The sequence below is a fragment of the Vulpes lagopus genome, chromosome 21 (assembly GCF_018345385.1).
Source record: "Vulpes lagopus strain Blue_001 chromosome 21, ASM1834538v1, whole genome shotgun sequence".
Taxonomy (NCBI): domain Eukaryota; kingdom Metazoa; phylum Chordata; class Mammalia; order Carnivora; family Canidae; genus Vulpes; species Vulpes lagopus.
In genome coordinates, this window is record NC_054844.1 from 8,516,980 (window position 1) to 8,542,379 (window position 25,400).

Here is a 25,400-nt window from a genome sequence, read left to right on the forward strand (position 1 = left end):
ATGCTTCAGGAATAGTTGATTCAGTGGCTCAACAATACCCTTAAGAAACCAGATTCTTTCCATTGTCTTACTTTGCCATCCATGGTGTTCCTATCATCCTAAAGCTAATTCCCCTCATAGTAATAGAATGACTATCAGTAGCAGGCAGGACTACATATTTCTCTGTTCCTATTCTTTGGGAAACGAAGATTAGCTTCCTGAATCATCGGGGAACATGGAGAGGTGATTCGTTGACAAACTTGCAATTTGTGCCTTTTTCTAAACCAACCCCTAGGGTAACTGTTTTGATTGCCTTGGACTAATCAGTATCCACTCAGAGCTGAAAGGTCACAAGGTATCTGGGCTATATGAAAGTGACTCTCTAAACATCAAAGTTCTGTTTCTAAGGAAGAAGGTATAAATAGACCAACAATATACACCACAGTCCTAAATACAGGTTCTTTTATTATATAGTTCCATAATAAATATAACTGGTGCAGTTAATAATTTTAACTGGTGCAGAGCATTTCATTGTGTAGAGAGAATGTGATTAATTTAATCAAATACTTATACTGAACATTTGGCTTAATACAGTTGGATTGTTACATTATTTCTTCATCCTTGAGTCACCGAATTCATCTTTGACAAAGTAGGTACCATGGATGATTTCCACTTAGACCAACAGACCAATAGACCCTGAAGAGTTGTCATGTAGCAGCAGATTCCCACCTTCAGAGAAATCATCCAGGCTGATTGTTTTAACTCCAATGGGCAGAAGTATTTTTCCCAGTACTGAAGAGTCCACGGTTTCTGCCTCTTTTCCATTTACAAAGTGGCAGGTTGACTAAAACGGCTGTAAGTGTTGGTAGATTTGTTTATATGTTTATTTGGTTTTAATAGCAACCATAAAGATGAAGATAGGGCCTAAAATTCTAAGTATATTTCACTCATAGTTGCTTAAATATATCTTCATAAACCAATATGTAAACACACTTTCTTCAAATACTTTTGCCTGTAGCCAGTATTTTCCTTTTACCTCAAAGAGAACAATTACCTGAACTTTAATCAAGCATTTTAAAATCCACCTTCTAGAACGGTGATCTGAAAACAATTTTTGGTCATACTTAATATTTAATAATACTTCATTTTTGTCTGGTCATATTTAATACTTTAAGAACCATATATCCATGATGTAATATAATACACCTACTACATAAGAATTAAATTGTATAAAAAATAAACACTTCAATTTTGCATTTTATTTAATAATAAAATTAATCTCCTCTCACTTTAAAACTGTCAATCTTTTTAGAGACAGCAATGTAATTGAATTTGCTTCATTATTTTGCAGAATCTGATTCAAAAATAATATAATTCAATGGTGTTTCTGGTATACATTGCTAAATAATAAACCCACCCCAAAACTTACTGGCTTAAAGCAACAATCTTATTTTTCACAATTCTGTCTACTGATTTGAAATCAACTGGATGGCTCTTCATTTTAATATCACTCCTTAAACACAAATCTTACATAAACTCTGTTACCTACAATCTTGATTTAGTGGTGCTTTACAGAAAATTAAAGAAAATAGGATCTGGATCACTTTCATAAAATGTAAGGTGGGTGAGAGAAAAGTTCCAGCAGTGACTTAATATCACCAATTCTCCCTTGCACTTCAGCTCAAGCACACCCTCTATCCGGGAATCAAAAGCACTTAATAAAGTGGTTCTCTTTGCCCTTCATTCTAACCCCATATTATTGAAATAATAGTGAGAAAAGCTCTTTGTAAGCAGTTTCCCTAGAATTCTTCCAGAATTGTAAGTTGCTCTCCAAGAAGTAAACTGGTAAATTCTACATACTATGGATAAGAACAGATCTGGATAAAAAGAACTTTTTTAGATACAGTCAGGAAATGACTGGCAAATGTAATTACTCAGTTGCATCAAGATAATCAGGGAATGATCTCAAGAATTCACACTGGGAAAGCCATGCCTAAAATCAGCTTTATTCTGATCAATTATAATTAGCGTATGAAAGTAATGAATAACAGACTTTTTTGTAAATTTGATATACTTGTATATTGTAGCAGAAACAAAATGATCAGTAAGAACTTCAGTGAAAAGGGGAACACAAACAAACCGTGAGCTATTTTTTTTTTTTTTTTTTTTTTATGATAGTCACAGAGAGAGAGAGAGGCAGAGACACAGGCAGAGGGAGAAGCAGGCTCCATGCACCGGGAGCCTGACGCGGGATTCGATCCCGGGTCTCCAGGATCACGCCCTGGGCCAAAGGCAGGCGCCAAACCGCTGCGCCACCCAGGGATCCCCCCGTGAGCTATTTTGAGTGGCAATCTATACATAGAAACCTTATAAAACTTAAGCAAAGAAAAAAAACTATTAGAATACCTAACGACTATAAATCCATGTCAACTCACTAGTAATAACTTCTAATTCTAAATCTCTAATTTTCAATTTCTGATTTCCCTTTGACTGTACCCTGATGTTAAATAAAGTCCAAGACTGATCAGAGAATGTTAAGATCTCCAAATATTCTACTGGGACAAAGCTGGAACTTAACTTCCATTGATGTGTATTATATCCAAAGTGTCACATAATACGCTTCAGTTAAAAGTAATAAATATATCTGAGAGAAATGGAAAGCAATAGTTGGAATTATTTTGCTTTTGACCAACTTCATGAAAAAAAAAATCCAGACAGATGGAGGAACCTCATCATATATCAATCTCTAACTCCTTAGCACTCAGACAAAAATTAGAAAAGAATTTTCATGCTCCATGTGTCTGCAAAAGGGTCTCTACACACGAAGGAACAAATGAATGGATGTGCACACTGATTCTATCATAAATGGAATAGGTGACAGCCTACTGAAAAATGCTATGGAGATTCCTTACACAAGACTAACACGACTAAAAAGAGCAAATTAGCTATCTCTGTAATGGTGGGTACCAATTCAACCACAGTTTCATATAGAATGTTCCCATTCATAAGTAGATCTTCTTCATCTTGCAAAGCAACTTGTGGTGTCCATTACAAGGAACATCATTCCAGCCCCATTGTCTTGAAAAATAGTGAAAATGTAGCATGACACAATGCTCATCAAGATTACTGGGTTCACCTGAGTGCCAAAATCTGAAAGGGAAAAAATGGATGAGGTTGTTTCTTCAAACAGTGTTTTGAAAAGGGTTAGAGGCACAGCAAGGGAGGGGGCTGGGACTGAACTGTGTGAAAGTCAAGATCAGATATGCCCAAATCATTCCTTCTCCAATTCTCATGCAGTTTCTTCCTACCAGAAGCTCTGGCATTTCTCTCAAAAATGTATATCACCCAGTATTGTGTCATCTTATTGCATTAAGCATTCTCCTAGCAGATAGCCCTTCTATTTGTCCATCATTATGTCCTATTTCCAGGGGACTGCCAGTCCATAAGCTCCCTTAAATGATGAAAAAAAAAAAATTTCATCCCAGTCTCAAGTATCTTTGTAGTTTGTTTCCATAATACATATAGTATATACATATATATGTGTATATACATATGTATATATATTGCTTTTGGAGTCCAAAGAACTATTAAAATCTCTAAATCTGCTAAAATTCCTGTTATCTTGGACATATAATTTAATTTCCCTGATTTCTATATCTAAAAAATAGAGACTCTAGTCATATTCCTATGTGTCACACAGTGATATGAAGATCAAAGGTGGTATTGTACTAAAATGCACTAAAGTATTAAAAGAGTTTAAAAAAAACCTACATAAATATGAGATATTAACTATCAGAATTTAGCTTATTTGCTTTTTGAGAAATAGTAAGTCAATAATTAACCGTGATCTTAATTGACGTAAATTTTTGTTACGTTTAGAGATATAATGTAGTGACTGAAAGTACGGATTTCAGCATCAAATAGAGCTGGATTTGAGGATCATTTGGTGCCAATGCTGGATAACATTTGCTGAGTTATCTAAACACTCTAAGCTCAATTTCCTCACATCTACAGTAGGAAAAATAATAATGTGTGCTTCACAGAGTTCCTGTGATGATTAAATGAAATAATAAATAAAATTATTTAACCCAAGAGTTAAAAGAAGAGTAAGCTATTTTATTTTCACATCTGATAGTTGGAACACTCTAAAATCCTTGCATGATCCAGTGCTCAGGATTCCTTTACCTAATTCTGTACTCACGTGACACTTTCATTGTATGGTGTTTGATCAACCCATTGCTAATCTCTTTTTACCTTTGGGTCTGATAGCCCTATGTAATAAGCATAATATATATATCCAGGTTCTGGGAGATAAATCCAAAGGAAGAAAAGAAAGGAGTTATATAGCCTTTAGAGCATTCAGGTAGAACTGAGTTCTTTACAACCTTATGGAGAAGAGAAGAAAAGGAAAGGATCCACGAAGAGCCATACTGGGGCCCTTCCCAGGAGCCTCAGTCCTCTCTGGGTAAACCAGAGCAGGATCAAAGACATCACTTGTAAGCACGATGCTTGGCTCAGTCTGCTCAGGCTGCTATAACAACATACTACAAACTGGATAGCTTATAAACAAGTTTCTTTCTTATAGTTCTGAAGGTTAGAAATTTCAGATCAGGGTGCTAGCATGGTAAGGTGAAGGCTCTCCTCCTGGTTTGTAGCTTTTTTCTCACTATGTCTTCACATGGTAGAAGGGGCAAGGTAGCTATGTGGGATCTCTTTTATATGAACACAAATCCCATTCACGAGGGTTTCACCCTCAGTACCTAAGCACCTCTCAATGACCCTGCCTCCAGATACCACCATGTTTGGGGGTCAGGATTTCACCATATGAAGCTTGGGGGAGACATAAACATTCAGAATGTAGTAACGTTCAACACAAATGGAAGCAATTTTCTAGCCATGATCATAGTGAATTTTCATCTCAGATTCACTTCCCTCTTTCACTAAGAGGTGGTATTCTTCAAAGTCATGCATTAGATTTTTGCAGATTAAATCATTTTCCTTTCATAACTTCTTTAACTTTATTCTTGATTGCCGATTGTGACCCTTCATTATTAACTCCGCTCTGATATAATAATACCACTTCTCAGTGAAATAGTTAATAATTTATAAAACATTTAATATAATAAATATATTTCAAACTAAAATATTTTCATTCTTCTATTCAAACCCCATATATTATATTTCAAATGCCCCAATTTATTTTGGGAGAGATTAGTTTTGTTTTTTTTTTTGGTTTGTTTGTTTGTTTTTTTTTTACTTATTTATGATAGGCACACAGTGAGAGAGAGAGAGAAGCAGAGACATAGGCAGAGGGAGAAGCAGGCTCCATGCACCGGGAGCCCGACGTGGGATTCGATCCCGGGTCTCCAGGATCACGCCCCGGGCCAAAGGCAGGCGCCAAACCGCTGCGCCACCCAGGGATCCAGGGAGAGATTAGTTTTATGAAACCAGGAAGAAGGTGTAGCACATGAAGGCTTAAGTAGCCTTTCCTATCAGCTTTACTAAAAGCCTTCTGCCACACCACCAATATTCCAAAACAGTGGAAACCTCCTTAGACAAGAGATGTATACAATAACCAGCAGACCGTTGACTCCATCATCTATTAGAAAGTACCTGTTCATCCTTGGTGTTAATCACCAGCAGGTCAGCCTTCATTTCTGAGCTGTTCCTCTCACTCTCAGGCCAATTTCTTGGTGTAGTAGAAATAAAAGTAGCAGTTGGAACTAAATGACTTCCAATCCTTTGGGCAGCAGATCCAATCTTTCTCTGTATTGACAGAAGGCCAGAGATGTCCAATATAAAAGAAAAAATTTAAGTATGTGTATTATTAAAATTAAGGACCAAGGAAGACCTCATGGAAACTGGAACTTGCATCTTCACCAAGAAGTGACAAGTAGCCCACCCATCAGGTGTCAAGGAGACCAAATCTACCTACATCAGGCAGTAACTTCTCCCTTGCCAGAGTGGTGTCAGGAAAAGCCAGCTAAAACATAGGATTTAGGTAAGACGCAGACTCAGAATATTACACAAAAATGTCTAGGTTTCAATGGAAAATGATCCATCACACCATGAATTACAAATTCTCAAAATTAGTTTTTTAAAAAAGAAAATAAATACATGCCAGTATCAAGATAAGAGAAATATTAGGATTATCTCACAAAGATTTTAAAGAAATCATGACAAAGATGCTTCAACAAGAAAGTACAAACAAGTTTGAACCAAATGAAAGAAAAGAATGCCTCAGAAAAGAAATAGAAAATCTCAGCCACAGATTAAAGATATAAATGAGAACCAAATGGAATTTTATAATTGAAAAACATAATAACCAAAATCAAAAGCTCAGTGGATGGGCTCAACAGCAGAATAGAGAGGACAGAAAAATCAGTGAATTGAAAGAATAACAGAAATTACTCAAATAAACAATAGAAACAATATAGACTAAAAAAATAAATAAACAGACTTCCAGTTTCCAGTCTGGCATGCAAGAAGCTTGGAAGTTGCCACTCCATCCTAATAACAAGTAAAAAGCTGAACAAACTGCAAATCAACAACTCTTCCCAGGCTAAGACGCTGCTCTCAAAATTATGCAGACAGGCAAATACAGAGAGGATCACGACTTACTGCAGCAGAAACCCAGGAGCCAACACATCTGTGAGAATCAATCCCAGGGTAGGGAAATCTGAACTTTAATTGCTGAATTGCAGGAAGCTCAGTGTGAGAAATCTAAGAGATAGAAACTCAAGGTAACCCAGTCGACAGCGGGGAAGGAGGGAAAAACTTGTGAGTCTTACCTTCTGGAGCACTATGAGGTTCTCAGCTACCACGTTTATCTGAGAAAATTCCCCTGGTGCTTCTGACAAGGGGAGGAACACAGGTATGATTTTGAAACATACCAAAATACTCTGTTCTTTTTAACAAGGTCTACCTTTAGGGAAAATTATGCAACCAGAGGCTAACCTGCTGTGGTTTTATCAGAGTGGGAAGTACCAAACTCCAACCCACTCTGAGCATGAGGGTATCTCAACAGAAGCCACCAAAACTGAAAAAAAGGAAAAGAATGGGGGGAGGGGGGATGAAAAGAATATCCAAGAAATGTGGAGCAGCTATAAAACATATATGCATGATGGGAACAGCGGAAGAAGAATTAAAAGAGAAAAGAACAGAAGAAATATTGAAACAATAACATCTGATAATTTCCACCAAATTAATGACAGATACCAAACCACAGATTCAAAAAGCTCAGAAAACACCAAGCAGAATAAATGCCAAAGAAAACTATTTCTAGACATGTCATGTTCAAACTACAGAATATCAAAGATAAAGAAAAATCCTTTAAAATGCCAGAGTGGGGAAAAACACCTCCTAGGGGGAAGCAAAGATAAGAATTACATTAGACTTCTCCAAAACCATGTAAACAAGAAGAGAATGGAATGAAATATTTAAAGTGTTGAGAGAAAAAAAAAAAACTATCACCCTAATTCTGTACTCTGAAAAATTAACCATGAAAGGTGAAGATGAAATAGGGACTTTTCTGGACAAGCAAAAATTGAGGGAATTTGATGCCAGTAGAAGCTGACTTACAAGCCAATGTTAAAAGAAGAACTTCTTAGAGAGAAGGAAAATATAGATCAGAAATATGGATCTATATAAAGAAAATAAGAGCATCAAAAAAGGAATAAGTGAAGGTAAAATAAAAACATTTTTATATTCTGAATTGATCTATATTCTTAATTGATCTTCTGTTTGTTCAAAATAATAACGGCAACCACGTATTAGATTATGTGTGTTAATGTGTAAGTAAAATAAATGAGAGTAATAAGAGACAGGAGGGAGGAATTAGGATTATTTTGTATTTTAAGATACTTTCACTGTACACAAAGCTGTACAGAGTTATTTAAAAGTGGACTTGGATTAGTTACGTAAGTATATTGCAAACTTTAGGGTAGCCAATAAAAAAGAAATATAACTGATATGTTAAGAATGCAATGAAAATGGAATCATATAAAATTCTCAAAAGCACAAAAGAGGATAAGAGTGAAAGACAGAAAAGGAACAAAGAACAATGGCAGGATATAGAAAACAATAACAAATATAGTAGATACTGATAAAATCATATCAATAACCACCTCGGATTCAGTGATCTAAATGAGCCAATTAAAACAGAAAGATTGTCAGAGTGGATCAAAATACCAGACTCAATTATATACAGTCTACAAGAAATCCACATTAAAACTTTAAGAGGAGGGGCGCCTGGGTGGCTCAGTGGTTGAGTATCTGCCTTTAGCTCAGGATGTGATCCTGGAGTTCAGGGATCGAGTCCCACATCGGGCTCCCTGCAAGGAGCCTGCTTCTCCCTCTGCCTATGTCTCTGCCTTCTCTCTGTGTCTCTCATGAATAAATAAATGAAATCTTTAAAAAAAAAAAAAAACTTCAAGAGGAATATACAAAGACATAAATATATTAAAAGTAAATGGATAGTGAAGGTATACTAAACAAAAGAAAGCTGGAGTAGCTATATTAATTGCAGACAGTGCTGAGCTCAGAGCAAGGAAAGTTACCAGAGATAAATATAGTCATTACATAATCATAAAAGGGACAATTCTTCAAGAATCCATAACAGTCTTTAATGTGAATGCACCTAACAACACAGCATCAAAAAGTGAAGTAAAAACTAACAGAACTTCAAGGAGAAACAGACATGTCCATTACTATAGTTAGAGACTTATAGCTTATATAATTATAGAGACTTAAGCACTCCTCTATTAGAAGTAGTTAGAACATAGTTGAACTCAACAATATTATCAACAAACCATTTATGACTGACATCTATTGACTACTCCAACTGAAACAGCAGAATACACATTCTTCAAGTTCGCATAGAACATTCACCAAGACAGACCACATACTGGCCATAAAACATACCTTAACAAATTGAAAAGAATAGAAAACATGCAATGTCTTCTCTCAGACCAAAATTAAAGTGGAAATCAGTCGCAGAAAAATGAAAGGAAGATGGCAGAGTAGGAGGATCTTGAGCTCACCTTGTCCCACAGACACACCAAGGTGATAACTAACTCTATAAAACCAACTCCAAAAATGACCTGAAGACTGACAGAACAGATCTTCTACAACTAGTCATAGAGAGATGGTGACACCAAAAGGAGTAGGAGGAGCAGAGACATGGTTGAGAACCAAACCCCTGGCATAACCAGCCACAAATGGTAGGGACATCACAAGCATGGAGAAGTGAGAAGATAGGACCCCACACCAGGCACCCCCAGCACTAGAGACTGGCACTAGGAAGACAAGTCCCCAGAATGTCTGGCTTTAAAAACCAGCAGGACTTAACTCTGGGAGCTTAAAAAATAAGTGAGCTTAACTCCAGGAGAGCCAGAGGGCAATAGAAAACCAAGTCTCCATCCTTAAAGAACTAGCATACTAAGTAATTCAGTCAGACACAGCACAGAAGCAGCAGTATGAAAAGCACCTAGATTATATGTGAAGGAGATTCACTGACTAATCTTAGAATGTGTGCCAAAGAGGTAAAGATTTGCAGGAGATTTCTCTGGGAACAAAAGTGCTGGTGGTGCCATTTTACTTCCCCTTTCCCAGTCTAGAGAGCCAAAAGCTTGTGGAAACCAGGGCTAACACTCTTCATCTACCTGTTAGAACCACATGCCCTGCCCCAGTGTTCCCCTGTGGACCCACCCCATCAAACCCACCTGCCTCAGCAGGTGTCTCTACAAAGCAGGCCCTGCCCCATCACAACTGGCGGGCAGCGCTGGACAGTCACCAAAGTGATTCCTGCTTTGGGGTCGAAGGAAGATAACTCCACATGCCAGTGCACTCACAGACCCTGCAGCCAGACTTCTTAGCTAACTGCACAAGGAACAAGCCCTGCCCTTTGGTGTGCATGCAGCTGTGGCAGAGACTTGACTGCAGACAGCTAGGCTGATGACTGTTCTTGACATCAAATGAGCCTATCACAGATGCAACAGCATGAGGCACAAACACTGTACAGTATGCCAATAGCAGGCAAAGTGAAACAAGGAAGCCACATGGGTAAAAGGCAATCATAGTTCAGCCACAAAAGGAGGGCACACGCAGCCCAGACAAAGGACATTCCTGGTATACCTGCTCCTGGTAACCAGGAGGCATTATGCTACAGGGAACAACAGGATCTCTTCTACACAAGGCCTGCTTTTAAGACCAGGAGACACAGATGGCCTACCTAACACATAGACACAAACACAGAGAGTCAGACAAAATAAGGAGACAGAGGAATATGTCCTCAATGAAAGAGCAAGACAAAATCACTGTAAAAGAGCTAAATGAAATGGAGATAAACAATATTCCTGATAAGAATTCAAAGTAATGGTAATAAAGATACTCACTGGACTTGAGAAGAGTGGATGAGCTCAGTGAGAACCTCAACAATAAGACAGAAAACATAAAAAAGAAGCCATCAGAAATGAAGAATTCAATAGTTGAAAAGAAAAATACACTAGAAGGGATCAACATATTAAATTATGCAGGAGAAGAAATCAACAATCTGGATGATAGGGTAATGGAAAGCAACCAAGCTGAACAGAAAAAATAAATAATAATAATAAATGAGAATAGGTTAAGAGAACTCATCATCAAGCATAATAACGTTTACATTATATGGTCCCAGAAGCAGGCGAGAGAGAAAAGGGGGCAGAAAACTTACTTGAAGAAATAATGCTGAAAATGTCCCTAATACGCAGAAGGACATGGATATCCCAGTCAGGAAGCATGCAGATCCCCTACAAGATTAATGTAAGATCCACATAATAATTAAAATATCAAAATGTAATACTAGAGAATATTAAAAGAGAAAAGGAAGCTAACATACAAAGGAAATCCTGTAAGGCTATCAGCTGGCTTTTCAGCAGAAACTTTCCTGGCCAGAAGAAAAGAGCATGATATATTCAAAGTGCTAAAAAGAAAAACACCTATGACCAAGAATACCCAAGAATACTCCATCATTCAGAATTGAAAGAGAGAGAGTTTCCCAGACAAATTAAGTTAAAGGAATTCATCACCACTAAACCAGCCTTAGATGAAATGTTACAGGGACTTCTTTAAGTGGAAAGGAAAGGCCATTAACTACAAGGAAGAAAATTATGAAAGAAAAAAATGTCACTGGTAAAGGCAAACATATGGCAAAGATTTAATTAATAACCTATAAAGCCAGTATAGAGGTTAAAACAAAAAGAAGTAAAATCAATTATGAAAATCAGTCAAGGGATACACAAAATTAAAAGATGCAAGACATATCATATATATTAAAATGTGAAGGAGGAGTAAAAATTTAGTACTTTCAGAATGTGTTTGAACTTAAGCAACCATCAACTTAACATAGGCCCCCTGCTCAGTAAGCAGTCTGTTCCTCCCTCTCCCTCTGCCTCTCCCCTAGCTTGTGCTCTCTCTCCTCTCTTGCTCACACTCTCTTTCAAATAAGTGAAATCTTTAAAAAAATAAAGAAGAGAGAGAGAGAAAAAAAAAACAGTCTATATGAGAAAAAGAGACTTGAAAACAAGTAGCAGGAGATAAAGAAGGGCATACTTCCACCATTATGTAACGATAAAGGGACCAATCCAACAAGAGGACATAGCAGTTGTAAATATTTATGCATCCAACATAGGAGCACCTAAATACATAAAGCAAATAACAACAGACATAAAGAAATTGACAGTAATACAATAATAGTATGGGTCTTCAACACCCCACTCACATCAATGGATAGGTCATCCAGATAGAAAATCAACAAGGAAACAGTGGTCTTAACTAACTTTAGACCAAATGAATCTAATAGATATATATAGAACATTCCATCCAAAAACTACAGAATACACATTCTTTTCAAGTACATATGAAGCATTCTCCAGAATAGATCACATGGCCACAGAACAAGACTCAATAAATTTCAGAAAATAAATAAATAAATACATTTCAGAAAACTGAAATCATATCAAGCACCTTTTCCAATCATAACAATATAATACTAAAGATCAATTATGAGAAAAAACTGGAAAAAATAAACATGCAAAAGCTAAACAACATGCTACTAAACAATGAATGGGCCAATGAAGAAATTAAAGAAGAAATCTAAAAATGCAAGAAGACAAATGAAAATGAAACACAACCTCCAAAATCTTTAGGATGCAGTAAAAGCAGTTCTAAGAGGGAAGTATATAATGATACAGGACTATCTCAAGAAACAAGAAAAATCTCAAGTAAACAACTAAACTTACTCCTAAAGGAACTAGAAAAAGAAGAACAAATAAAGCCCAAAAGCTAATAGGAGGAAGGAAACAGAAACTAAAAAAATAGAAAAGCTCAATAAAACCAAGAGCTGGTTCTTTGAAAAGATAAACAAAACTGATAAACCTTTAGCCAGACTTATCAAGAAAAAGAGAGAGGACTCAACAAAAGAAATAAGAGGAGAAATAACTGACACCACAGAAATAAAAAGAATTATATGAGAATATTATGAAAAACTGCAAAACCTAGAAGAAACAGATTCCTAGAAACATATAATCTTCCAAAACTGAACCAGGAAGAAATAGAAAATTTGAATAGACCAATTATTAATAACAAAATTGAATTGGTAACCAAAAAACTCCTAAGAAAAAAAATCCAGGACCAGATGGCTCTACAGGTGAACTCCACCAAACATTTAAAGAAAAATTAATATCTATTCTTCCAAACTACTCCAAAAAATAGAAAAGGAAGGAAAACTTCCAAATTTACCCTATAAGGCCAGCATTACCCTGATACCAAAACCAGACAAAGACACTTAAAAAAAAAATCACCTTAGGCCAGTATCTTTGATGAACAGAGATGCAAAATTCCTCAATAGGAATATTAGCAAACTGATTTCAACAATGAATTAAAAGGATCATTCACCACAATCAAGTGGGATTTATTCTAGGAAATCAAGGGTGATACATGATGTTAATTAGAAGAAGGATAAAAGCCATATATCATCTCAACAGATGCAGAAAAAGTATTTGACAAAATATAACATCTGTTCATGACAAAACTCTCAACAAAGTGGGTTTACAGGACATGTATCTCAACATAATAAAGACCAAATATGACAAACCCTCAGGTAACAACATTAATCAATGATGAAAAATAAAAACCTTTTCCTAGAAGATCAGGAACAAGATGCGGATGTCCAGTCTCACCACATTTATTCAACATTGTACTGGAAATCCTAGCTGCAGCAATCAGACTGGAAAAAGAAATGAAAGGCCTCCAGGTTAGTAAGGAAGAAATAAAACTGTCACTATCGGGATCCCTGGGTGGCGCAGCGGTTTGGCGCCTGCCTTTGGCTCAGGGCGTGATCCTGGAGACCCGGGATCGAATCCCACGTCGGGCTCCCGGTGCATGGAGCCTGCTTCTCCCCTGCCTGTGTCTCTGCCTCTCTCTCTCTCTCTGTGTGACTATCATTAAAAAATAATAATAATAAAAAAAATAAAATAAAATAAAACTGTCACTATCTGCAGCTGACATACTACATATGAAAAATCCTAAAGACCACCAAAAAACTATCAGAATCAATAAATAAATTCATTAAAGTTGTAGGATACAAAACCAATATATTGTATTATATATATGTTGTATTTCTATACAATAATAATAAAATATCAGAAAGAAAAATTAAGAAAACAATTCCAATAACACTGGAACCAGAAAGAATAAATTATCTAAGAATAAGTTTAATTAAATCAGTAAAAGACCTATACTTAACTAGAAGACACTGATGAAAAAAAATGAAGATGACACAAATGTAGATATACTACGCTCATGACTCAGGAGAATTAATATTGTTAAAATGTCCATACTACCCAAAGCAATCTGCAGATTCAATGTAATCCCTATCAAAATAACAACAGCTTTTCCACAAAACTAGAACAAATAATCCTAAAATTTTATGGAACCACAAAAGACCTGGAATACCCAAAACAATCTTAAGAAAGAAGAACAAAGCTGAGGGTGCCTGTGTGCCTCAGTTGGTAAGCGTCTGCCTTCAGCTCCCCACATCAGCTCCCTGCTGAACATGGAGCCTGTTTCTCCCTCTCCCTTTGTTGGTCCCACTTGTACTCTCTCATTCTTGCTCTCTCATAAATAAATTAAATAAATGAATGAATGAATGAATGAATAAATAAATAAATAAATAAATAAATAAATAAATAAATAGATTTTTTAAAAAGAACAACAACAAGGCTGGAGGTATCACAATTTCAGATTTCCAGATACACTATAAAACTATTATAATAAGAACAGTATGGTATTGGCACAAAAATACCCACATAGGCCAAGAGAACAGAAGAGAAAGCCCAGAAATAAACTCATAGTCATGGGTTTATGTTATTATATTAATTATTAATTGTTATTAATTATTATTAACTATTATATTAATAGTTATATTAATCTATGACAAAGGAGGCAAGAATATACAACGGAAAAAAGACAATCTTTTTAATAAATGGTGTTGGGAATACTGGACAGTTACATGCAAAAAAACAAAATTAGGGACACCTGGGTGGCTCAGCGGTTTAGCACCTGCCTTTGGCCCAGGGCGTGATCCTGGAGTCCCAGGATCAAGTCCCATATCAGGCTCCCTATGTGGAGCCTGCTTCTTCCTCTGCCTATATCTCTGCCTATGTCTCTGCCTCTCTCTCTCTCTCTCTCTCTCTCTCTCCCTCCCTCCCTCTGTCTCTCATGAATAAATAAAAATCTTAAAAAAAAAAAAGAACAAAACTGGAGTGTTTTCTTATACCATGCACAAAAATAAATGCATAAAGACTTAGTTGTGAGAACTAAAACCGTAAAACTCCCAAAAGAAAAACTAGGGATGGTAATCCCTTGGCAACATATTTTATGGATATATCTCCTTGGGCAATGGAAACAAAAGCAAAAATGAATGGTTGGAACTATACCGAAATAAAAAGCTTTTCACAGCAAAGGAAACTATCAACAAAACAAAAAGGCAACCTAGTGAATGGGAAAGGATATTTGCAAATGATATCAATCCAATAAGAGGCTAACATCCAAAATATATAAAGAACTTATACAACTCAGTACCCAAAAACACAAATAACCCTACTAAAAATGGGCAGAAGACCTGAACAGACATTTTTCCAAAGACACACAATGACCAACAGACACATGAAAAAATGTTCAATATCATTAATCTACAGGTAAATGCAAATCAAAACCACAGTCCAGTACTACCTCACACCAGCAAGATAGGCTTATATCAAGAAGACAAGAAATAACAAGTGTTGACCAGGAAGTGGAAAAAAGGGAACCCTTATGCACTATTGGTAGGAATGTCAATTGGTATAGCCCCTATGGAAACAGTATGGAGGTACCTCAAAAAATTAAAATTAAAAATATCATATGATCCAGGAATTCCTTACTATTTACACTCCCCCCCCAAAAAAATCAAAAGTTGTAACAAATTTATACCCCCAATACACTAAATTGAAAAGATAAATGCACCTCAATATTTATTGCAGCATTATTTACAGTGCCCAAGATATAAAAGCAACCTTAGTGCTCCACTGATAGATGAATGGATAAAAAAGATGTGGTATTTACATACAATAGAATATTATTCAATCATGAGAAAGACGGAAATCCTACTGTTTGTAACAACATGGATGGACATACAGAGTATTATGCTAAGTGAAATAAGTCATACAGAGAGAAAGACAAATACCATAATATTTCACTTTGTGGAATTTAAAAAACAAAACAAATGAACAAACAAAACAAAAAAGCAAAAAATAAACAGACTCTTAAATACAGAGAACAAGCTGATGGCAACAAGCTGATGGTTACCAGATGGGAGGTTGGTGGAAGAATGGATGAAATAGAAGAAGAGAATTTAAAAGTACAAACTTCCATATTATATATATATATATATTTTTTTTTTTTTTTTTTTTTTTTGAGGGTGGAAAGGGCAGATGGAGGGGGAGATAGAGATTCTTAGCAGGCTCCATGCCCAGCACTGGGCCCAACATGGGACTCAATCTCACAAACCTGAAATCACGACCTGAGCCAAAATCAAGAGTCAGACACTTAACCAACTGAGCCACCCAGGTGCCCCCAAACTTCCACTTATAAAATAAATAAGTCATAGCGATGAAAAGTACAGCATAGGGAATACGGCCAATAATATTAATAACACTGTATGGTGATAGATGGTGACTATATTTATACTTACTGAGGTGAGCATTAATTAACATATAGAATTGTCCAATCAATATATTATACACCTGAAACTAATATAACATTGTATGTTAATTATACTTCAATAAAAAAATTAAATGATAAAATAATCTAGAGTAAAAAGACTACCAACTATAATCCCAATGATAAGACATCTGAGAAAGGCAAAACCATATAAGCAGTTAAAATTACAGTGGAGGGGAGCCCCAGTGGCTCAGAGGTTTAGCGCCGCCTTCAGCCCGGGGCGTGATCCTGGAGACCCAGGATCGAGCCCCACGTCGGGCTCCCTGCATGAAGCCTGCTTCTCCCTCTGCCTATGTCTCTGCCTCTTTCTCTCTCTCTCTGTGTCTCTCATGAATAAATAAAATCTTTTTAAAAATAAAATAAAATAAAATGAAATTTCAGTGGTTACCAAGAGTCTAGAAGGGAGAGTAGAGCACAGATTTTTATGTAAAACTACGTAACATTATGCATTTGTCAAAACCACATAAATTTACATATTTATTCCATGGAAATTTTTAAAGTTCATTTAGGAGGTCAGGGGATCCACTAAAGAATGAAAACTATGATGAGACAATCTAACTGTTATTACAAGTGTTGGAAACAACCACACTGGGTGGAGGTAGGATGATGATCTCGGTAACTTTGGAAATGGAATCTGTAAGAGTAAAAACAAAAAAAACTGCACATAGGCACTGTATTCTAGCTGGTAAAGTTGTTTCCCAAGGTGGTTTGAGTTTACAATTCTGATACTGCTATATGTGTACGTTGGAATTGAATAATTATGTAAATGTATTGAACAGATGATGGGAACCAGATTTCTCTGTTGAAGTGATCATTAAAGATATCAAGGGGAGTAGGCTAGAAGCAATGTAATCAATGAAAGTTTCAGACATCAGTAAAAGCTGATGTGTATCTTATTATATACACAACTGTATGTACAAATATTTATCAATATATTCACATATACAGGTTAGTACACAGATATACATTTCCTTGTTCTGTGAACTGAGATGACCTAAAAGAAATAACACCTCAGCAGCAATGAGTATACCTAGTATTCAAATCTTGGTTTCTAATACCATTCTTCAATAACAGAAGCCATGGCTCCACATAGATTGATTCTAAGACTGAAACAGGAAACATACAGTATAAGCCCAGAGAAAATTACAGTCCCAGAAAGTAAACAAGTGCTCAAAAACAAAACATAACAACACATTCATGGGGGCAAGTCCAAGGGCCACAGGAACCAACTGAAAGAATTCCCAATGGCAAAGGTAGAACAATGTGAGCAGCAAAATAAATATAGCACTGGATTACAACCCAAAGTAAGATAAATATCCATGAGTACACACTAATATAGATAGATGATTGAGTTAATAAATAAGAAGAAACAAATATCATATACACAAGAATTTCCAATAAATTACATAGAAACTTGTTTTGAACTGAACTGTGTTCCCCCAAAAATTAATGTGTTGAGGTTATAATCCTCAATGTTACTATAGTGGTAGCCTTTAAGGAAGTAATAAAGGTTAAATGAGGTTATAAAAAAAGTAGGGCCTTATTCCAATAGGACTTGTGTTCTTATAAGAGGAAGAGACCAGAAAGCTGTCTCTCCCTCCCATTCACAAAGAGGACTGTCTATGTGAGGACACAACAAGATGGTGGCTGTTTACAAGCTAAGAAGAAGGGTCTCACCAGAAACCAACTCTTGGGAAGCCCGGGTGGCCCAGCAGTTTGGCACCGCCTTCCGTCTAGGGCGTGATCCTTGAAGACCTGGAATCGAGTCCCATGTCAGGCTCCCTACATGGAGCCTCCTTCTCCCTCTGCCTCTGCCTCTCTCTCTCTGTGTGTGTGTGTGTCTCTCATGAGTAAATAAATAAAATCTTTAAAAACAAAACAAAACAAAAAAAAGAAACCAACTCTTATGGCACCTGGGACTTCTGGCTTCCATTATTGTGAGAAAATAAACTTATTGTTTAGGTTGCCCAGTTTGTGATATTTTGTTATGGCAGCCAAGCAGGCTAATATGGATTCTGGTACCAAAGTGGGGTGTAACAAATACCTAAAAATGTGAAAGTGGTTTCAGAACTGGGTGATAGGTAGATGCTAGAAGAGTTCTAAGGTGCCTGCTAGTAAAAGCCTAGATTGCCTTGAAAAGGCTGGTGCTAGAAATATGGATGTTAAAGGTAATTCTGCTAAGGACTCAGAAAGAAAAGAGAGCTGTAGAAAAAGCTCCTATCATCTCAAAGAATATACATATCCTATAATGAACAGAATTTGGTAGAAATATGAACATTAAAGATGCTTCTGGGGGCGCCTAGGTGGCTAAGTGAGTTGAGCGTCTGCCTTCGGCTCGGGTAGTGATCCTGGGGTCCTGGGATGGAGTCCCACATTGGGCTCCCTGCTCAGCGGGGAGCCTGCTTCTCCTTCTGCCCCTCCCCCTAATCCTGCTCTCTCTCTCTCTCTCTCATAAATAAATAAAATCTTTAAAAAAATAAAGATGCTTCTGGTAAGGTCTCAAATGAGAAACATGTTACTGAAAACTGGAAGAAAGACAATTCTTACTATAAAACAGAAAACAATTTGCTGAACTGTGTTCTAATTTTGTGAAAAATAGAATTTGTGACAGTGGATATTTAGCAGAGGAGATATCTAAGCAAAGTATTAATGCTGTGTACTGCTTATAGTAAAATGAAAGAGGAAAGAGATAAATTGAAGTGTTAAACAGAAAGGAACCAGAATTTGAAGATCTGGAAAATTCTCAGCCTATGCATATGGCAGCCCAGGTGGCTCAGCGGTTTAGCGCCTCCTTCAGCCCAGGGCATGATCCCGGACACCTGGGATGGAGTCCCACGTGGGGCCCCCTGTATGGAGCCTGATTCTCCCTCTGCCCCCACCCCTCTCTCTCTCACATGAATAAATAAAAATCTTAAAAAAAAAAAAAAAACTGAGAAAGTGTGTTCTGAAGAGAACATCAAGGATGTGGTTGGATAATCATTCCATAAAGAGATTATCCATGGATTTAAACAGCCAGCTCCACAACCAAGACTACTTCTTTATACAGATAAAGATATGCATATAAGAAGTTTAGGTCTTATGTATTTCTACACTTTAAAATGACCAAGACTCAACTGCTTAGTATGATCTACCTGTGAATCTTATTGGAAATATTAACTTGGTATCCTTATACAGTATAGTCAACTACTGGATTATAAGCACATTAATTTTTACCTTCCATGGTCAAATTTTCTTTCATACATTCCAATGCTGTGTAAGTGAGTTCTTTTGTAGTCTTTTTTTCCTTAACAAGGTGAGAATATTTTTGGAAAAAAAACTGAAAAAAAAAAAAGGCCATTCATTTACTTTGCCTTCTACTTTTTTGCATTCTATTTTATAGCAACAAAATCTACAAATGCCCAATTGCTTGAGTAAAAGGATCTTGACTACAGAAAAGATTTCTCATCACCCCACATTCAATGTAATCCTAATTCTACTGACTTTGAAACCATAATTTCTCCAGGAATAGCTAAAAGATCAATAGTTGAAAGAGAACATGACAGTTCCATTTGAATGACTGCAAAGGGATTTATCCATATTTTCCTTCAATACTGCAAAGCCTAAGCCTTAGGGGTGAGAGAATGGAGGGAAAACAAACGCTTCTGAGGGTGTATGCAGCATAGGTCTTTGCAGGGCAATGAGGGATGAGCTAATTCTGAGGAGTTCTGGGTTACCTACAGAGTAAGATTTTTTTTTTTATAATTTTTTTAATCCAACACTGATCAAGAGCAATGGGCATTATTTTCCTCATCTTCTTTCCTTTATCTACTCCCAACTGGCTCTTATTCTTCAGCACACCAATATACTCAAGTACCTCACAATTTAAAAATACTTACCTCTCCCTTTAGAAAGTGAATTTTCTCTTTCTTCATCTCTCATTTGCTCTTTGATCCACCACATGCTGGCTTTACTACTTCTTATGCCTTTTAAATTTTTGATAGGTGGGAACCCTGGGTGGCGCAGCGGTTTAGCGCCTGTCTTTGGCCCAGGGCGTGATCCTGGAGTCCCGGGATCGGGTCCCACGACGGGCTCCCTGCATGGAGCCTGCTTCTCCCTCTGCCTGTGTCTCTGCCTCTCTCTCTCTCTCTCCCTGTGTCTCTCATGAATAAATAAATAAAATATATTTTAATAAATAAAATAAAATAAAACAAAATAAAATTTTGATAAATTCTTAAAACCAAAGATATGAGGACATCTGCTTATTTGCCAAATTGGCTTTTAGAGCTTACAGTCTTGAGCAGGACAGACAAAATTAAGGTGAAATTTCAATGGGAAACTCTTCCTGGAACATTTCTTCCCATTTCCTTTTGTCCACTTGTTCACCTCAAAATATGTGTCTGTGCACTCAAAAAAACCTGGCCTTATAAACACTAATAGTCAAATATAGATTTGTCCTTACTTCCGCAACTGTTTAGGTTAGAAATGGTGCCTAATAGATGTCCCTCTACAACACAAACACATGTACACACATAAACTCTTCAATTTCTCTAAAGTGAATTCCATTATTTTTATAAACGAAATTCAAATAATAAAATTCCTAACAGATTCCCATTAATTGTGTCAGCCCTTCATCCTGAAAGAAAACTTCTTTTCCAGATTTCTGGATATACCCACTATTAAATGTCAGTATTTAATGGATGTCATCCCTTCATGTAAGGCAGACATTCCTCATAGATTCAAATGGATACGTACTGATAAAAGCAATAAAAAATGAGATTGCCAATAGGAGCAGAAGTATCAGCAATGAGACAGAAAGTAGCTTGGGAAAACTGGGGTTATTTTTGTGTGGGCTAGTCTTTTCTTTGGGAGCTGAAGGAGTAATCAAAAGAGTTTCATCAGTAATAAATTCTGACTTTTACTTCCTTTCTCCTCTTCCCCTTCTCTTTTCTTGGATGACATAGTATTACCAACAATATGAAATTTGAAATAATATGAAAATAGGAAAAAAATAATAAGGTTCATTGTAGAAACTTTGGAAAACATATAAAAGCACAAATTCCTATCATTGAGGATAACTATTGTTAATGTTTTGGAAAATATCCTTCCAATAATTTTTAAAGTGTATTTACATACATACATACATAGTCATACATACATTTTCCCCCACACGATTGACATACCATATATACTGGTTTTTGATCTACTATATTCTTATACACTATACCATGAACATTTTTTATACAGCCATATTTTCTTCTTTAACACTATTGTGGTTGCATAGGATTTCATCATATATGTAAATATTCTTCCAGAATGTTCCCAACTTTAACTACTTTAAATAATGCCATAGCACATAAACCTTTTTTTAAAAAAGATTTTATTTATTTATTCATGAGAGACACAGAGAGAGAGGCAGAGACACAAGTAGAGGGAGAAGTGGGCTTCCTGCAGGGATCCTCATGTGGGACTCAATCCCAGGACCCCAGGATCACGACCTAAGCCAAAGGCAGATGCTCAACCGCTGAGCCACCCAGTTGTCCCATAGCACATAAATCTTAATTATAGTCATTCCCTCATCACATTCTTTTTTTTTTTAATTTTTATTTATTTATGATAGTCATACACACACAGAGAGAGAGGTAGAGACATAGGCAGAGGGAGAAGCAGGCCCCATGCACCGGGAGCCCGACGTGGGATTCGATCCCGGGTCTCCAGGATCGTGCCCTGGGCCAAAGGCAGGCGCCAAACCGCTGCGCCACCCAGGGATCCCCCCTCATCACATTCTTAAAATAAGGTCAGACATTTTTAGTCACTATTTCATGGTTAAGTATTATTTTCTCAATGGCTAGTGTCAAAAAGACAAGAAATATCAAGTGTTGGTAAGGATATGGAGAAAGGGGACCCTCAGGCACTGTCAGTGGGAATGTAAACTACTGCCACTGTGAAAACCAGTATGAAGTTTCCTCAAAAAATTAAAAATAGAAATATCATATGATCTATTAACTTCACTACTGGATATTTACCCAAAGAAAGACACTAAATCAAAAATATATGCACCCCTATGTTCATTGCAGCATTATTTAAAGCAGTTAAGACAGGAAAGCAACCTAAATGGCCATCCATCCATGAATGGATAAAGTAAATGTGATATTTATTTTAGTAGAATATCATTCAGCCATTAAAAAAAGGAACTCTTATCATTTGTGACAACATGGATGAAACTTGAGGGCATTATACTTAGTGATATAAGTCAGAGAAAATAGCATATGATCTCATTTATCTGTGGAATCCAAAAAAGCAAAACAAAGCAAAACTCATACAGAGAACAAATTGGTGGTTCCCAGAGGTGGGGAAGGTGGTGGTAGGGAATGGGTGGAAGGGGTTAAAAGGTACAAATTTCCAGTTATAAAATAAAGAAGTCATGGTTGTAATGTACAGCATGTTGACTATAGTTAATACTATAGATTATTACAGTAGTATCAACTATTAAATATTATTACATCTCAGAAGTTGCTCAGAGATTAAATCTTAAAAGGTCTCATCACAAGAAAAAAAATTGTATAAAAATTTATGGTGATGAACATTAACTAGATTTATTGTGATGATTTCACAAATATATACAAAAATCAAATCATTACAGTGTACATCTGAAACTAACACAGCAGTCCTCCCTCCCTTACTCAGTTTTGCTTTACATGAGTTCAATTACCTGTGGTCAGCGGTGGTCTGGAGGCAGATGATCCTCCTTCTGATATATCCTCAGAAGGTGAAGAGCAGCCTAACGCTAATACCTATGTCATTCACTTCACATCATCTCATCACATAAGAATTTTATAATCTCACATCATCACAAGAAAAAGAAAGGTGAATGCAGTTCAATATTTTGAGAGAGAGAGATCATATTCACCTAACTTGTATTATAGTATATTGTTATAATTGTTCTGTTTTATTATTAGTTATTGCTGTTAATGTCTTACTGTGCCTAATTTATAAATTAAATTTTTATCATAGGTATATGTGTATAGGAAAAAAAAACACAGTATATAGGGTTTGGTACTATCCACTGTTCAGGCATTCACTGGGGATCTTGGACCATATTCCCCAGATAAGAGGGGACTACTATATACTGTTATTTGTCAATCATACCTCCTTAAAAAAAAAATTTGAAAGAATTGTTTTCTCAAAGTTATGGGGTATTGACAAGTGGGGTATGCAATGGATTTTCTGAATGCAGGGCAGTTTCTCCTGTAATGTAAGACACTCTCTGTAACTTTCTAGTCTTTCATCTGCAACAGTGTTTGGTTCCACTTTAGTTCAGTACTAACAAATACACCCACAACATTCTCTACTCAAACTTTTCCCCTCTAACTGAGCCCATTAATTCATCAATAGCCCCTACATCTGGACTGATGGTTTCAAGATCTATTGCCAATCTCTTGACTGCATCTCACTCAGCTTCAAAAGGCACAGGAGAACAACTTCTCAGCATAATTATCACTCTCCTTAACTCAGGACTGTATTGGACTTGTCACACTTCAATTCTGTTAAGAGTATTAACTCTAAACCCCTTAATGCTCATCTTGGCAACTCAATCTTGTGTCCCAATTGCGGCCAGAGAAGCAGCAACTAACATAACCTATACTTCATTTATAGTATTCTCTCTTCATCCTTCATCTCATTAACTTTGTCCACCAGAAAATGCTTCTTACCTGCAGGAGGCCATCATTTGATGCCTGAGGACTTGGGTTCATTTTTGAAACTTAGTTCAGTGTAAGTGGTCTCTGAAGTCATACTGAAAAATCTGCTCTTTTCAAAAAATTTTCACCTCTTCCTTAAAACACTTTAAAATGAAACTCGAACATGGTGGCAACTTGTCATACTTCCAAGAACAGGAGCCCCAGATAGGCAATAACCCTGAGAGGAATCTCATGAAAATTAAAAACCTCAGAGAGTGGCCCAACCCCCAGGACCAACACAGCGAGAATCATAGCATTTAAATATATGTCAGCAAATACAATAAAAGTAGGAACTTGGGAATTCAAATATAGATTTAAAAAAAAAAAAAAACAGGGGCATTCCAGATGGCTCAGCGGTTTAGCGCCGCCTTCGGCCCAGGGCGTGATCCTGGGGACCTGGGATCAAGTCCCACGTCAGGCTCCCTGCATGGAGCCTGCTTCTCCCTCTGCCTCTGTCTGTGCCTCTTTCTCTCTGTGTGTTTCTCATGAATAAATAAATAAAAATCTTAAATAAATAAATAAATAAACACACACAGGAAGTAAAGAAACAAACTAAGCAATTAGAAAAATCTTTTCTGAGACCTGTATTATCTGAACTCATTAGCAAAAATGAAATTCTACACGCAAATATAATTATTTCTACCAACCTGGGCATATACTCATTCATGCTGTATTCTCCTCATGTGTAGCTGATCTGACAACTTTTGGGGATCACATTCTAAGAGGATCATTGACAAAAAACTCACATGTTAGCCTCTCCACTTTCAAGAGTCAGTGTCTTCTAATGTAGTAGGGAAGTCAACGCTTAGATCATGTCTTCTGAAGCTGCTTCTTAGCACTCTCTGCTTTTCTCTGTTCTTAACTGACTCTCTCATGGATCTCCATTGATTTTGCTACAGTTATTTCCAGCAGCTCCTAAAAGCAGCTCTTTGTGCTGGATGTTAACAGAGTAGGCCAGCCTTTACCCTACCCATCTCTATCACTTTAATTCCCACAACACCACAACAAAAGAAAATACACGTCAATGTGACTATTTTTTAACATGTTAGGATAATTTAATGGAATCACAAATTAAGAGATAAACTCAGTGATACATACGGCTTTTTCTAAAGGGCAAGAGGAAAACACTCCAAAAATTGAATCCTTCATACAGAATCTTCTCAGACATGCTCTTAGTTCACACCCTAGGTTCAGCTCTCTCTAAATGATCCTCCTTTTAATTTCCCTCACCAAACTCCTCCATCAACTGCATAACACTTAACCTTATTTATTTCTATATCAAGGTACATTGAAAACCATGCATTCACACTAATAACCTTCAATTCCAACCCAACACCGGAGTTCGTTCTAGTTTTCTCCCTTCTACATTTCTAATGTCCTTCTGGTACGGTAAGAAACCTGCTTCCTTTG

At 36.6% G+C, this 25,400-nt stretch overlaps 1 protein-coding gene and 1 pseudogene across 4 annotated transcripts in view; both read right to left on the reverse strand.

Moving 5' to 3' along the window:
- The window catches only part of LOC121480267 (C-type lectin domain family 4 member D-like), a 53,483-nt gene extending 33,307 nt beyond the window's left edge, over positions 1 to 20,176 (reverse strand). For 2 of the 4 annotated variants that reach the window (XM_041736703.1, XM_041736701.1), the window contains exons 1-2: positions 20,151 to 20,176; positions 19,489 to 19,591 (exon numbers count right to left, since the gene is read on the reverse strand). The gene's annotated coding sequence lies outside the window, so the exon portion shown is untranslated. Of the gene's footprint in view, positions 1 to 5,592; positions 5,724 to 19,488; positions 19,592 to 20,150 lie in introns of those variants that run through there. The other 2 variants (XM_041736700.1, XM_041736699.1) reach the window with 1 other exon arrangement.
- Positions 1,966 to 24,404, reverse strand: LOC121480105 (annotated as a pseudogene).
- Between the last annotated feature and the right edge of the window lie 996 nt (positions 24,405 to 25,400).